Raw genomic sequence first — 15,783 nt, 5'->3', positions numbered from 1 at the left:
TTTGAAAATCTATCTGAGGTGTTCTGAATTTCGTTTCACCGATAGCATTTTGCGACACCTTTAAATTTATAATCTATATCGATTACAAAAGAAATTTGTCAATTTAATTGTTACCTAACTAAGCCAGTGGTTTCGTAACTAAAATAATATCACATAGGCCTACATGAATTAATTCTGTTAATAAGGCTGTGTACTGGTGCAACTCATTCTTTTAAGACAGCAGGTTGTTGTACAATGCTAAACTTAGACTGCTGATTAACTTTTGCATTTCTATCACCGCTCACAATTTTGCAATGATTGTGATTATAATGAATTAATGACTATGGATTAGGCTGCAAATGAAGAAAAGGGAAAAATTCTTTGTAACCATTAAAAAAAATTATAAAAAAAACGATTTTCGACTTTAAGCTTGTGTTTTGGACTCGAAACTTAAGCTAAGGCTGGGCCGAATTGCATTTCTGATCAAATCTAGCAAGCAAATCATTTCTGTTTTACATTGAATTAAACAGAATCAATGTATAAAAGAACTGATTTACTAGGTAAGAATCACTGTGGAAATATCATGGTGGTAAAATGATCGACACTCGAGTGATGTTTGATAAACAACGTCTGTTTCTCTGACTCACTTGCATTACCACAATAAGATGACGTGTTGGTGAAACCTGAAAGTTTTTTTTCACAATTGCTGAGAATGTATATTGCAGGATATAGATCTACTGCAATGCAAAATGTACAAGTATTTTACAGCGATAAAAATAATAAAACAAGAATATATCGCCATAAGTGTTCTGGTGATCACATTTTGTTCTGGAGGTTATAGAGATGAGTAAAACTTGACATGCTAACACTAAGCAATTTTCACTTTTTGCTTATGGGTTGAGTCTTGTGCTATTGACATAAGGCCTCAGTCGTTCTGGCAGCGTTAGGGCACGATTGTAAAACGGGTTAGAACACGGTGGGGGGCAAAACTCTTGAGCGAGAGCAACAGCGAAGATCTCGTCCAAAGCTTCAAAACCCTCTTCTACTGCCTGTAAAAATATGTTTCGTGGATCTCCTGCGATTATTTCGAAGGTTGTCAGGTCTATTCCACCCCCACTGGGCGGTAGAACAGGAATAACCAGGATCTGAACATAAAACAGCGTTTGAAATCACAGTCTAAAAACGAAAACATTCTGCTAAAATAAGACCAGCCCTTTAAAAACAAATAATAATGGTTTAAATTATTGCTTTCAGTTTTTCGTTATAACTAACATAATGACAACAATGTGTGCAATAACGATAACATGCAGATTGCAGAGGTCTGGACGACAAATGACTCTTCATTTCATTTCCTAAATACGATTTACAACCTAATTTGTGAGTGCAAAACGGTCTCAACCAACACAGCAACAGGGAAAGAAAAGATATTGCCTCAAACAAGTACAGACACTTTGCCAACCTGTAGCTCAACAAACTGCTACATAGCAAGGATGAATGAACAATGTTGTGGAGCAATTCGTTCATAGGCTATCAATTAATTTACCTTACGCAAGAAGCTAGATGTTGTGACGTTTTTACGTGAAAACCTAAACAAAGACTTTTTGATGAACCCTGCAATGCAATTTTTTGAAGAAGAAAAAAAATATTGTAATTTGTTCAGTGTATGTACAATATTTCAAAAAAGAGATTGAAGAATGGAGATATCTTTCGTCTTGAGATAAAATCATTGTTAGTACGTTTTCTATTTGTTGTAAACTAGTTAGCTCTCAACTCTTCCGTTGCGGCCCAAACTTCACCAATTATACATACACCGGTAGCTAAAATGTTCTTTTATAGCCCATATATACATGGGAGGGAAATAGTGCACTTCTTCGGATGCTTCGTCTGGTGGATGCTGGTCAACAGTAGCGTTTACACTTTACAGGGAGGTCCAAAGGAAACTTTTGGATCCGGGTCGAGATACTTTAAAGGGCCCGGAACCTTTTTCGAGGGGCCAGGGAATTTGAAGAAAGCAACGCGTATTCTTTCGATGCAGTAAGAAGTGTCTTATTGGACGCCGAAAGATCTCGTTAGTGCCTGCCCAAAATATCCTCTCAACGTTCCTGCTGGCCAACTATGATCTTCTTCAAAGGTTTAGTTATCTTTCCACAAGTTCAATCAATTCACACCTGTGTTAATAGTCCAGTCAAATTAACCAAAAAACCTGGAAAACCAGGAAAAAAGTAGTACAAAGCTGAAATTTTGCCACAAGCATCAGTGCATGGTCTGAAACAAAATATCAAAAATCCGCAAAAATCCACCTTGGGCAAAAAAATTATGGGATTTTTGAAAAAACGAAATTTATAAAAAAATTATCAAAAATGACTGAATGGCAATATAGGCAAGTGATATATGAAATTGAAGCTAATGATGAGGCAGATACAATAAGGATAAATTTAGGTCAAAATGAAGTTATTTCAACGAGGTATGGTCCTTTCAACATAAAAAGCCTATACATTAAACTAATAGGACCCGAAATATTTTCGTCTTACACATTAAAGACATCAAATATATTTCTGTGTATTTCAACAGGAGTAGTTGGGGAGACTCAGGTAAGTTGGCCCAATGGGCAAGTTGGCCCACTCTAAATAATTTTTTAAGTACGATAGTTATTGTGACGTATCATACGCATACCGAGAAAATGCTGCTGAAACTACCTTGACCACCAGGTTGGGAGGCTCTAGCAAGCAATATAAACATGTGAGCACGATTTTTGTATGAAAAATTGAGATTTTTAATTTGTTTGGATTTTAGAATTTTTTAGATGTCGAGTGAGTTTTTTCTTACTATAAAAGAAAGGTTATTATTTAGTGAGTGCAACGCTAGGGTAGTTATTAAAGCTCACTTTGACGGTGAAGCCGTTGTTAGAAGCTCGATAGTTTGACATAAATTTTAGTTTTTACAAAATGGCTGCCATGCAGGGAAGTTGGCCCATTTCGTGGGTGGGTACGTTGGCCACCATGGCCAACTTGTATTCATGAGGTATTACAGGGTGACCCAAAAAGATGCGTACCCATGTTTTATTCGATTTTTTCACATTTGGAACACATCTTGGGAAAGCCATAAATTGACTAAAAATTGACAGAAAAAGCTGAAACTCTGGTCAATGGTCTTCCATGAACTGAATAATGATGTGTGGTTGTAATTTGAAATAAATAGTTTTTCAATCAAAGTCACAATTGAAATTTTCATGGGTACGCATCTTTTTGGGTCACCCTTGTATATGGAAGGATAATGGACTATTTAATACGATGACTTATTTTTTCAAGATTGAAGTATCAAGTGTCCAAAGTAAGTAAATCACGGCTTTGCATCAGCATTAAGCGATCAATAACAATAATTCACTTCCTAACATCGTTTTTATGCCACAGATTGCGACAACTTATTCCTAACCCATATTGTAATAATAGAATAATGTTAAGTAATGAAATAAAAAAAGCAATCGTGGAAATGTGTCTCAAGAGATGTATGAAGAGGGGCTAAAGATGTTGAGGAATGGCGTAAATCAAACAAAAATATGCAACCACTTCTCAAGCGACGGTCTAAAGCGTACTCCACTTCGGAGATAGCCTACATTAAAAAATGTTCCGATATTGGTAGCCTACCCATGCACAATAGGATTTGTACTGCAAACAAGGTCCTACCTATCAGTATCGTTAGGAATATAAAGGCATGCCGTTTCAACTACATGATATTTGATACAGCCTTCGTTATTTTCGAAAGTTTATTTGGTGTACTCATGTAAAAAAAAGTTTATTGAAGTAACATACTGCATTATAATAGTAGATTATATTATAAACCATGCCGGTACATGAATGCATACAATGTAGCCTATGTTAGGCCTACAGTACCATATTTTCATAACCCAAAAAGAGGACATGTTTAGTAAGCAAGTAAAATGCCGGTGGATTTTTACGTTTAAACAATTTTTACATGTTCTTAGATGATTATAGGCCTAAGTAGCAAAAATGACAAATAAAAAAATATCACATACTTATTTGTTAGATTCAGCAGTCAATGAACGTTTTGCTGTTCATTCGATTTTCTCCACAGAAAACATGGTTTTACATTTTTATTTTAAACCATAGCTTATTGCAGATGAAAATTGCTCGATTTTTAACAATTCATTAAATTTTTTTTATAGTTCTACAATATTTGAACTATTTGAATATTCTGTCCATTTTCTAATGTGCCATCATTTAAACAAAGCTAATACAAGCTAGGTATCAGGTTTAAGACGCCTTTGCACTAGCTTTGATATAGATCGAACAGTTTAACATCATCAATGCCAACATTTTTTTCTGTGAGATACTTCCACACACCGCTGAAAAGCGTTATCCTATTCTTTGGCGTAAGACTGCATAAGCAATAGGCATCCAATCAAAGGATGAGAACTCGGAAAATGAAATTAGTGGTCTATTCATGCAAATAGGCAACACAAGAGTCGAACAATAGAAATACATCTGACATGGTCATCGAGTAACACTGCCTTCCTTTGCTACAGAAATAAATTTATCCACAGCAAGCAATGTATTGTCAACCTCAAAGTCAATAAACACTTTTCTTACAAGGATAGCCTACTTCTGCCACATCTCACAGAAAACATGCGTTTCCTTTTTGGTATCGTTGCTTAGCCTTATTTAGCTTTTGCCAAGGTCACATACAAATAAAACTTTGTTGAAAATGATAGCCATGCAAAAAAAAAAGGACATTTGAGCATTTTCTAGTGTCCTCGGAGGACAATTTATTTTTTATGAAAAAAAAGGACAAATCCTCCTAAAAGAGGACATATGGTAGCCCTAGGCTATGTAGGCCTATGCCTGTATAAAACCAAGCAATAATTAGAAAGAAAGTAAAAGTAAAGAGAAAGAGAGCTTTTTTACTGTTTAGTATACCGAGAGATGGACACGTTGGCCACGTAGCCAACTTACCTTCCATGATGGGTCAAATTACCTGCACAGGCGGGCAAGATGGTCCATTTTATTTTTTTTGGAAAACTTGAAAAATTACATACCTAACAATGTTGGTTTGGTGCAAGAATATGTCCACTTTTAGAGTGATAAATTCTCTACTCTTCAATAGCATTCGCTTTAACATAAGTTTTGTTATTAGCTCATAATTTCAATTTTACATTTTGCTGGGCCAACTTACCCGCGTCTCCCTTAGTATTTTCGCATTCTTCTGATTCAAGTGAAAGAGGCTCAATATTTTATTATTTTTACACATTCCTGTGCAAAAGGTACAAGCTGAAACACACTTCAGTCCATTCCTCTTGCAGAAACATGCTGCATTGCACCCTTTCTTGCATTTACACCTAATAATGTTCAACAACTCTGGAGGTGCTGGTTCCATGTCCGATAGGAAAGTATTTTCCACATACAATCTTCCGTCCCCAGTTTTCAGGATTGATGACCGTAGCAAGAATAGGATGCTTCCATTGCAAGACCTGTAGATGCACCCGCTGTGCATGATACTTGGCAGCACATTTTGTTGGCGGTAACTTCTCTGAACGAACACCAACAGTTGAAGATGCGACTGCAGACATGTAGCGATTGTATCGTAGCTCACAGAGTTTCTTGTCCTTACCGCCATACATTAAGACAAACAACTTCTGACCTGCAGTTGAAATTTCGGTGCACGGTCGATTGGTCGACAGACATTTGGTCGACAGGACAATTGGTCGACAAGACAGTTGGTCGACAGGACGTTAGGTCGACAGAACGATTCATTTTAGGGTTAGGGTTAGGGTTAGAGTTAGAGTTAGGTTAACTAACCCTAGTTAACTAACCCTAACCCTAAAATGAATCGTTCTGTCGACCTAACGTCCTGTCGACCAACTGTCTTTTCGACCAATTGTCTGTCGACCAATTGTCCTGTCGACACCGGGTACTGGTTTGTTTGAGTCATTTTTTAGAAAAGCCTGCTGGTCATCTCGAACGATGAGATGTTCTGCAATCTCTGTGTAAGCAGCTGTTCGTCCACCGTCTCTATGGCTGTGCTCGTGATCCTTCGTTGAAGCTGCGTATCCATCAAAGACAACAGTAGAACCACCTCCATAATTATTTTTCATATATCCATAGGTGGGCAAAGTTACCTTCAAAAGTAACTGAGTTACAGTTACTTGGCCAAAATAGTAACTGAGTTACCGTTACAGTTACCGATTTTAAAAAGTAACTAGTTACCGTTACTAGTTACAGTTACTAGTTACTTTCAGTTACTCACAAATATGAACATAAAATTCTGCACCTGGCCAGCTCTGCATGCAAGTCCAGTTTAACCGCAATGTATGATATATAGTGTTAGAGCCATCCATGCTAACATAACAGCACAAGTACAAAACCAACCAGGTTTTATTTAAAAAAAATACTCAGTGGCTTATAGGCTATGTTTATTTCCTTTGAGAAATACGAGCATTTCAAAGTGCTCGTCACTCAGGCCTGCCCTTTTGGGCTTTAAAATGTCCTTGCCCAATCGTCGTTGTCGTGTGAGCCTCTGGGGCCGAGAGTCTATCTTTTTACTGCCCCAGATTCACGATGTTCCCGGACTACACTGGAAGGCTACTAGAGAGCAGCCAGTCTTTGGTTTCATCATTCATGACACGCAGACCTTCCACTCCGTTAGGTGGCTTGAAGATGTTACAGTCATTGATGATGTCCGCCCCGATAGTTCAATTGGTTAGCGCATCACTTCTGGAACGAAGAAGCTTCAAGATCAAGCGGCACTGGTTCGACTCTCAAGACATGCGCTTGAGCAACGCACGTTAAGGACTGCTCTCCATTTAGCGGCATCTAATAGATGGAATAATTTCCCGGCAACAAGACTTCAACAATCGGAAACTTCACTCTGTCAATCTCGGTGACCGGGCCTGCGTCAGTGATTTAAAGCCTTTAGTCTACAAGTATGCGAAACTGCCAGGATTAAGTTCTGCAAGAAGCTTTCCCAGTCCAAGGATAAAGATTTAATCAATCAATCCATGATGTGGTCTGCGGTCTGTTCCTCGGCACCACATTCACAGGAGGAGGAAGAGGCCATTTCCTATTGGTGCATGGTTGAGTGGAAAAGCCCGACGCCCGCACGGAAACGGTTGAGGCGCACCCATGCCTGTCTTGGTAGTGTCAGGTCGATGGAGCGTGTGTCGGCGTCGGGGATGAACGAATAAAGTCTGGTGATGAACAAGTGCTGCAATGAAAACAATATTTCTACTGCAGCACTTGATGAAATGGGAGTGTTATGTTTTTAAAACAGTTTTTTCATCGGTCCAATTGTGAATCTAGATTCGCTTAACTTGTCCTTAGGGTCTGCTTCCAAATAGGCTACTCCTGTAACAGATTCAACGCGCATTGCTTTCTTTTCTTGGTTTTTGCGTGAAGTGGTGCAAAAAGTTCTCCGTGGCTCTACCTACCACCATCTACTTCAGTGTCGCTGCTACTCCCCTCTTCAGCAGAGCAGTTTGCTTCTTCAATTGCTTGAAGCATGTTCTGTTTTATTTTGGTCTTCAATTCAGCAGTGTCGCTTAATGATCAGGCATTGAACACAGATAAGTCTAAATTGTGGGTGGAATGCAGTCGCAAGCTGAAAGTTGCTGTCCTCGAACCAATGACCAAATCTGGTTTGTATAGCTTCCACAAGAACGTCCACCAACGGCAAGCAAACAGCAATGCTGTTGCTGGTTTTAATGTCAGACAATCTTTTTAGAGGCATTGCAAGCGTTACACAAAATGCGATAAATTTCAACTTCTTGAAGGTAACTAACTAACTTACTATAAGCATCAACAAATTGCTTTTAATCGCTGCGTGTTTCTTGATGCTTATACGTAGTTAGTTAGTTAGTTAGTTAGTTAGTTAGTTAGTTAGTTAGTTAGTTAGTTAGTTAGTTAGTTAGTTAGTTAGTTAGTTAGTTAGTTAGTTAGTTAGTTAGTTAGTTAGTTAGTTAGTTAGTTAGTTAGTTAGTTAGTTAGTTAGTTAGTTAGTTAGTTAGTTAGTTAGTTAGTTAGTTAGTTAGTTAGTTAGTTAGTTAGTTAGTTAGTTAGTTAGTTAGTTAGTTAGTTAGTTAGTTAGTTAGTTAGTTAGTTAGTTAGTTAGTTAGTTAGTTAGTTAGTTAGTTAGTTAGTTAGTTAGTTAGTTAGTTAGTTACCTTCAAGAAGTTGAAATTTACTGCATTTTTATAAATATTTTCAGGTTCCTGATGAGGGCTTAAGTTAAACCGAAAACGTTTGACTGTTAAACTCATTTGTAAATATGTAAAATATATTATTATAATGCTCAACCCTGTTGTATTGTTGTGTCTTGCCTGTCTTTGGTACATATTGATTAATCGCCAAAAACAATTAATTTAGCCAAATCAGTTATCAAAAATCGCCAAAAAAGAGCCAAATCATAAATATGAAGCTAAACGTCTTAAAAAATCGCCAGATTTCTGGACTTTGGCGATAAGTTTGCCGATATGGCAACCCTTCTCCACCAGACCACAAAACAAAAGTAGAACCGCGCATGCGCAGTGCTGCGCCGATACATCTGCGAGAAAAGTGCATTGTTGCGCAAAACGCAGCAAACACGCACTAAGCAAGACACAAACACGTGTAGAGAAATAACGCAGAGAAATAAACACAGAGAAAATAACGGAGAAATAAACACAGAGAAAATAACGGAGAAATAAACACAGAGAAATAAACGGCAATTAAAAACTGAAATTTCAATACAAAAGTAACTTGTAACTGTAACTGTTGAAAAAGTGCTAAAATAGGAACTAGTTACCGTTTCGTTACTTTTGGAAAATAGTAACGAAGTTACCGTTACAGTTACTCAAAAAGTAACTAGTTACAGTAACTAGTTACTTTTGTAACTAGTTACTGCCCACCTTTGCATATATCCCACATACGATGTAATAATGCGCCTCCATCTATAACAAATTTGGCATCTGTTAACTCGGAAAGCTCTACTGGTGGCACACCCTCTTTTAGAACGGAGGCAAGTGATGACTTCTTTCCTTTTCTCATCATGTCATCCTTGAACAGAGAAGTTGATATAGGAGCTAACTCATAAGCAAAAAGGGACTTAATATTGTCACTCCTTTCAACTTGAATCAACAATCTGGAAAACAGCAGCATCGGATCTATGTGTGTATGGTGTCATCTGCAATTTTTGTTCCTTTTCGAAGATTCTCCAGAGTGCTTACTTGGTCAGCTCGCTTAAAGGACATTTCCGTGTAAGACTTGTTGTCCATTTTCTTCTGCATCATGATTCCAACGTCTTCCACAATGTCGCAATTAATGCCGTCTTTCTCATCTGATGCTTGTGCAGATGACAAGGATCGTAGAGCCGGGTCAGTGTCATTAATTGGGTTGTGATTCTGTAACCACGTGATCATTTTGCTAATGTCTTCAGAATCACGTTTAATTCTGCTGACTCCCATTTCAGCGTGTTGTTCACTGGTGGCCACGTACAGTTCAGTAAAATCACTCATGGAATGATGGATTCCAGCACACCGGTGCATACTATAGATCCATAAAATCCTAATTGCTTCTGTAAATCCACGTCCCCGTGTCAGTCCACCTCGGCTTTTTAGGGTTCTCATCAAGATCTGTTCTATCGCAAGGTCTGTGGAGATGCCAAACCAAAATTTGTCAGACCTTCTAACAGTATGATGTCCATGAGCTATGAATTGATTGTACAGCCATGGATGACTTTTAGGAAGATCGTGCATTAGTTGTAAATACAGTCGACTAGATTTGGCATAATTGTTGTGGCCTGTCGCTGCAAACACATTTATCATTTGTGTAGTAGCTACAAGGTGCATATTCCAGTCGCCAGTTTTTTCTGCTCTAATAAACAATTTCAAAACAGAAATGTACTGCAAATATTGCAACCACAGTTTAGCTGTGCGCGAAAAATTTGACAGATATTGCTTGTAAAGTTCAATTCCATTTTGCTAGCGGTCGAATGACGTGCACATAATAGCGTCATCAATGCTGATTGTACCCTCCATAAGTTTTTGCAAACATTCGTGTATGATTTCAATGTCCTCATATTTCAAAAATTGAAAAGTATTTTCTTGTTTCAAACATCGAGCAGCGGGGTTTTCATATAAATATGTCGTTTGTAAATTATTATCAGTATCCTTGACGCTTTGTGGAACAACCGCTTGTAGAAGTTGAGTCATTAAAGCAGATTCAACAAGTATGTACCCTCAAAGAGCTCTTGCTACTGCTCTTCCACTCATCATTTAAATGACTGAATTAGTGCCGTAGCATATTTCCAAAAGTTCAGACAGACCTGATCCAGACATCAGTTTGCCAACGCTACCCAAAAAACTCATTACTGTGTGGAAACCTCCAAGACGGCAAACTATATTCATTTTTTTCGAAAGGACAATTTCAACTGCCTTTACCCACAATGGTTGGTCAAACGTGATACATGGTGTTATTATATCAACTTCTTTGCTTGATCCTCGACAAAATGATTATGTGGAATATATACACGTTTCATCGGTTGGCTTAAGGTCAATGAAAGGTAGGAAAAGTGGTTCACATTTATAAAAGTCACTCCCGGCTGACAAACTCTGCATGAATCCAGACCAACATGGTCTTCTGGGGGACAAATCATCGAACAGAGCAATGGAGTGCCAAATATCTTCAGAGATCACTTTCCCTATCAGTGTATGCGGTATCTGAAGCTCCACTGCTGGTTTTATGACACAACTGGAAAGAGCAGGTTTCAAGCCGGCTTGGTAAAATTTAATAGGAATTCCTTTATTTACAATAAGATCTTTAGATCCGACAGTCGTTAATCTTTTAATGGGTATTTGGCTGGTCACACTGCCGGTGCTATTTTTTGTGGGAGTTGAAATGACCATGACTCCCATTCCATGGAAGGAACCGCAGCCATCAATGGGAGCAAGATTATGGTCAACATTATCTGCCACCCACTGAAAGAAGCTTCCTGGAAATGCCTCAGGTAATAGCTGCTCAATGTTCTCACATTGAACAACTGCTTGCCTGAAACGGATAACTTCACTGTACGATACGGAGAATCCCAGTCTGAAGAGTTCGTCAATGAGCCACCTGGAGCCAAACATCCGCCTCATCGTCAATGAGCCAAACATCGTCAATGAGCCACCTGGAGCCATGATCCGCCTCCACACCAAGTCCAAACAGTACAGAAGGTAAAAATGAACGTGGTTTTGCAGCTTTTATGATACACTGACCTATACTGATCTGTTGTTTGACATTAGGAACCAGGGCATGCAGCATAAGTAATAGCAGAGGTGGTAGTAGCTTCAAGCCCTTTTCAGTGTTCTGAATGTCATCATCACTTGGATACATGTCTGCATAATATGTGGTATTTTGAAGTTGTGCCCGAATTAATTTGGCAGCTGCTTTAACAATTCTTCTTGCATCATCTTCAATATTTTCCTTTTGCTCGGAATACCAGGAACGGTGCAAGATGTAATTGGCCATGTTGCGAAAACAAACAACATTTTCCTTTCCATCCAGCTCAGTAAAATAAATGTAATTACCGAAATGTACTTCAAATTTTTGTTTTAGTCTTTTAACCGAATACACATTGGAGCTTCCCGCCAGTTCAATCATTTTGTCACGTAATTCTGCCAATGTGTATAGTTCTGAATCCCCATAATTTTCAAGCCAGTGACACAAAGCGATGAAGTGCTCAACCATTACAACATCAGTTGGACGGCCTAAAGGTGACTGAAAAGCTGCATCTGGTAATTTTCCACAAGAAAACTTCAACTGACAATAATTATGGTAAATGGCTTCTACTGCAACCAAATCTAAACAATCATGTAGGCGAATTTGAACTTCTGCTGCCCATGGGTCAGATCGCTTTTTACATGCTTCAAGGATTCTCTTTCGAAAAGGAATAGTTGTTACCTCATGAACTTGAGTGTTACGATCTGGATGCTTCCGATCGTAGTTAGCACTTTTTCCACAGAAGAAGCAATCACGCTTCCAGTCAAAACCAGACGTATGCGATCGTCTCCATTTCTTGGAAGTTCCTCTTTCATCGGATGCAGTGATTCTTCTAAACCTTTTTCTGTTAGTGTAGTTTCGACGGCATTTATCATGCACAAGAACACCAGTTTCTGTCTCTAATTTTTCGACCATTCTGTCATCACAGCGAAGATGAGCGAAATTTAACATGGTTCTTTTACCCTTATCTCCAACTTGCTGTCGTTTTCCATATTCTTGGCACTCTTCCTCAAATCCTTGAAAACAGAGGATGCATTTCTCATTCTGCTTTATTGCGCCTGCCATATCACAGCCTGCAAAAAGGAACAGATTTCGAGTAGTGTAGTTATATAATAACATTTTTTTGAGCACTCTCTATAAATTACGGTATAGGCCTACTTACAAGTTTTAACTGGTTTAAAAGCACAAGCACAATTTCAAGATAAGTGTGCTTTACAATAATTTTTTTATACTGTAGGTGAAGTGGCTTTGGTCTAAAGATGTACCTTGTTGCGACAAGTGAAGCAGTAACTGCAGTGATTCTAAGACAAGACGATGATCCTGTAGCTTCTAGCGACGTAATCTTGGCAGTTCCAATATACATTTAACAGATCAAACCTCAAATAGAATATTACTCAACTTACTCTTATTCAAAACAATCCCATTGAAAGAGAAACCCAGAATCAATAAAACAGGATTAGCAGTAAAAAATAATGGATATGTCACATGCCTATGTTGCCATTCGGTCATTTTTGATCATTTTTTTTTATAAATTTCCTTGTTTTTTCGAAATTGCCATAATTTTTTTGCCCAAGGTGGAATTATGCGGATTTTTGATATTTTGTTTCAGACTATGTGTTGATGCTTGTGGAAAAATTTCAGCTTTGTACTATTGTTTTCTGGGTCAAAACCTGATTTGACTGGACTATAAGTCGAACCAGCTTTTTCAAAGCATACAAGAAAACTCTATTGAATGTCAAAGGTAGCCTTACTGATATGATTATTATCAAATTTATTCAGTTTCAAAATGCATATGACCATGCAAACCTAAAAGAATTATTTTACATTTTGAAAGTTGTCTATGACTATGAAAAGTGTCCCTAGGGAAATGATTTCATTTGTACCTGAAGTGATTAACAGCAAACGACATCGAAGAAGGCTAACACAAACGTTTATGTAACAGTTGTTTTTCAGTTCTGAACTGAACATAACAACTTACTAGAACTGAGAGAACTGCCTAAAGATCGTTAGTATAGGCCAGTGGTTCTCAACGGGGGCGGTACTGCCCCCCAGGGGGCGTTTTGATTTTTCAGGGGGGCGGTATGATTACCTCGGATTAAGGGGAGGCGTTTTGATTATTAGAGGACATTTTGGTTTAACCCATCTACCGCACAGCGTAACGACTTCGTCAAAGAGCTCGTATCTTTGTGGTAGCATTTCCTACCTCATACCTGGTGGAAAAGGGATTCAGCTGTGTTGTTCTGCTACATAGCCTACCAACCCACTTGACATATCCATAAGAGGTGATCTTCGAATGTTTCTCACTAGCTTTACACCGGATGTGAAGAAACTGACACTTTCTCACCAAGCCCAAGGTTCACACTGACTATCAGTAGGCCTATAGGCTACTGTTTTCATGCTCGCAAATATATATTTGCTTTTCATCAAATATAGGCCTAGTTACTATAGGCCTAGTCTCCAAAGCCCTTACAGCCTGTTTCGGCCTAACAGTGGGATCATCATAATTAAGGTCCTTATATTCTAATAGAAATATAATTCTATTTGAATAAGGACCTTCTGATGATCCACCTTTTAGGGTAAAACAGGCTGTAAGGGTTTTAGAGACTAGTAATAGCCTATACTTGATGTAATTCGCTCTGCTTGGCATTGAGCACTTTTTGTAGTACGGTATTAATAGTAGCCTACGGTATTTATTGTTTTATATTTGCTTTTCGTAATTCATCGTTATTGTTGGGGGGCGGTAAAATTTTTCCAGCACATGAAGGGGGCGTTGGGCCAAAAAAGGTTGAGAAACACTGGTATAGGCTAATGAATGATGAATACTTATTATTGACGCTATTTTACAACCAGTTGGTGTAAATTAAATTATCCTATCATTAGTAGCAATACAGTTGTTTATTTTACAAGAAATGGCTACTAGCCTTACTGTGGGCTATTTGTTGGGGGCTGATGTTCCAGTTTAGCAGTTCTACACATGGTAAAAGCGAATACTGTATAAGTAAGCTGATAATAACTGACATTGAACAAGCAAAAGACGTTGCTGTTGTTTAGACAGCATTATAGAATTCTTAAAGGGCGGGTAAACCCAAATTAACTTTTTACGAGTTGTTTGTTTCAGCGTGATGTCATTGTGTACAACATGCGTTTTAGCAAAAAAAAAATCCAAATTTTGTTGCCCTCGTCTCGCTAAGGCCGCTTTTGTTTGATACCCGTTGGCGAGGTCTCGCGCGCATCAAGCTGTGATGCTGTTCGCTGTGACGTCACAAGGTACATATAGTTGTGGCTAAAAGTTTAAGACCAGACTTGATTTATGACCATTTTTGCATTACTTCAAAATACTGCATCATATATTGTTTCAGTTGCATCATCTTATATCTGATGCAGTATTTTGAAGTAATGCAAAAACCGTCATAAATCAAGTCTGGTCTTAAACTTTTGGCCACAACTATATGTACCTTGTGACGTCACAGCGAACAGCATCACAGCTTGATGCGCAACGAGACCTCGCAAACGGGTATCAAACAAAAGCGGCCTTAGCGAGACGAGGGCAACAAAATTTGGATTTTTTTATTACTAAAATGCATGTTGTACACAATGACATCACGCTGAAACAAAAAACTCGCAAACTTAATTTGGGTTTCCCCGCCCATTAAAACTGCTTCACAGCTAAATTGATTTTTTCCCTTGTTATTTTATTTGCAACCATAAATTGAAAAATAGTTCTGTCAGCTGATATGAATAAATTCTAGCAGAATTTATACAAAGATTTAATAACGCTTTGCCCCTAAGCTCAGTGATTAGTGGCCCGACTCAAGATCAAGTTACACAAGTTTGGCTCTGAGGGTGTGCGCTTGAGCAACGCATCTCAGGACTGCTTTCCATTTAGCAGCGCCTACAGAATGGAATAATTCCCGGCAACAACACTTCAACAACTATAGGCTATCGGAATATTTACTTCATCAATCTCGATAACCGGCCCTGCGTCAGCGCTTCAAAGCCTCCAGTATACAAAACTACCAGAAATGGCCTATCAAAGGCTTTGTTAGTTTGAGGATAAAGATTCGAAATCAAACTAAATCATTGCTAATATTTGCTGGCAATGCGTAGGCCTATATTGTAAAAAAAAAACTCTTCAATCAAGCTAGGCTATTAAAGCTGTCCAATTGTATACTGAGACATTGGCTACTTTGTACAAACCTTCATTGAATCAGCTTACCTCGGCTCCTGTATCTCTAACTCGTTTTGCCGGTAAATCGATTCGATCTTGAGGCTGACCATCAGTAATTAACACCACAACATCTCTTGCAAATAATCTGTTTCCAACTGACAAAACGTTATCTACAGCATGGTTGAGAGCATTTCCTGTTCTGGTCCCTTAGAAAAACATAAATAGCCTATTGCCCAATAAATACTAAAAGAATCCAATAAAAAATTACTATTCATCTAATGGTGTTGACATTGAGAATTTGTTTTTTGTGCTATTCACATGCGAAGAATGCTTGCATCAACATTGGAGATTATTTACAATAGCGCCACCAGAAGCCTGGCAGCGAAAAGG

At 38.3% G+C, this 15,783-nt stretch overlaps 1 long non-coding RNA gene across 2 annotated transcripts; it reads right to left on the bottom strand.

Moving 5' to 3' along the window:
* Window positions 1-546: 546 nt before the first annotated feature.
* On the bottom strand, window positions 547-15,549 carry LOC145766034 (uncharacterized). Of its 2 annotated transcripts, none has more exons than XR_014288686.1 (2): window positions 15,442-15,549; window positions 547-1,124 (listed from the first exon to the last, which is right to left on the bottom strand). It is a non-coding gene; the product is annotated as an uncharacterized LOC145766034 (long non-coding RNA). The 2 variants fall into 2 exon arrangements; XR_014288685.1 differs by having other exon boundaries at window positions 15,423-15,460.
* Window positions 15,550-15,783: the final 234 nt, after the last annotated feature.

The sequence above is a fragment of the Aplidium turbinatum genome, chromosome 3 (assembly GCF_918807975.1).
Source record: "Aplidium turbinatum chromosome 3, kaAplTurb1.1, whole genome shotgun sequence".
Lineage (NCBI taxonomy): Eukaryota > Metazoa > Chordata > Ascidiacea > Aplousobranchia > Polyclinidae > Aplidium > Aplidium turbinatum.
The sequence above is the reverse complement of the archived record's forward strand: the minus strand, read 5'-3'. Positions and strand labels throughout refer to the sequence as shown.